The sequence below is a fragment of the Aplysia californica genome, unplaced genomic scaffold (genome assembly GCF_000002075.1).
Source record: "Aplysia californica isolate F4 #8 unplaced genomic scaffold, AplCal3.0 scaffold00180, whole genome shotgun sequence".
Taxonomy (NCBI): Eukaryota; Metazoa; Mollusca; class Gastropoda; order Aplysiida; family Aplysiidae; genus Aplysia; species Aplysia californica.
In genome coordinates this window covers 915,294-916,410 of record NW_004797450.1, presented here as the reverse complement: position 1 = coordinate 916,410, position 1,117 = coordinate 915,294, and positions in this window count along the sequence as shown.

Here is a 1,117-nt window from a genome sequence, read left to right as displayed (position 1 = left end):
GCTGTGTGTGTGTGTGTGTGTGTGTGTGTGTGTGTGTGTGTGTGTGTGTGTGTGTGTGTGTGTGTGTGTGTGTATGCGTGTGTGAGTAAAAAGAAAAAAAATCGTCGTCATAACAGACATTTAGTCTGAGCTTTAGTAAAGAGAAAGGCATATCGATAAGATGACGGTCATTTAGTGAGTTCGGATAAAGAAAGAAACAAGCAAACTCACGCTATAAATGGTCATTTTATATTGATTAAAGAGAGAGGAACACAGAAGCGCCATTTAGTTTGAGTGCACTTCGACACGATAACGATTAACTAATCTCAGTTTGAGTAAATAGAAAAGACATATCAATACAATGACTGTTATTTAGCTTGAGTAAAGAGAAAAACACCGGCTCAATAACGGCAATTAATTTAGTTATATTAAAGAGAGAAGCACATCTATACGCAAACCGTCATTTAGTCTTTTTTTCTTTAGTTTTAGTTTAAGCAGAGGTTTTACGGCGCTCGCAACTGGATAAGGTCATATGAGCGCCAAAAGATTAGAGGTGGTACAAGAGAGTAACAAATATAAAAAAGAAAAAGGAGAGATGTTTGATAAGAAAGAAGAAGCAAACCACACCAGAGCACCCTCCAACCACCTTATTTCGAGGAAAGAGAAAACACATAATACGATGATGAAGGTCATTTAGCTTTAGTAAAGAGAAAGAAGAAAAACATTGGCAGCATAAAGGCAGTTTAGTTTGATTTTGAGTGAGTGATTTAGATGATTTTATTGATTTTTAAAGGCCTTCGGCCCATAGCCTCCACACATTATTAAAATTGAATTCGAGTATTGTAAGAGAGAAACGCATCAACCCTATAATTAACGGTGATTTGCGCAGAGAAAGGGACAGGAAAACCAGACAGGACCAACAGTGGAAGTGGGAAGGAAAAGAAGTACAGCATGTGCTATTGTGAGCTTATCTCGATGACAGTTGTAGGTAAAAATAAAGGTAAATCATTGTGGATTCTTTAAAATTGTTGATTGAACAGGGGTTTTATTTTGTCTGCTTATATAATATACCTACTTACTATACGTATACAGACATATAATCGCATACGTGCGCCCACGCACATACGCACACACACAC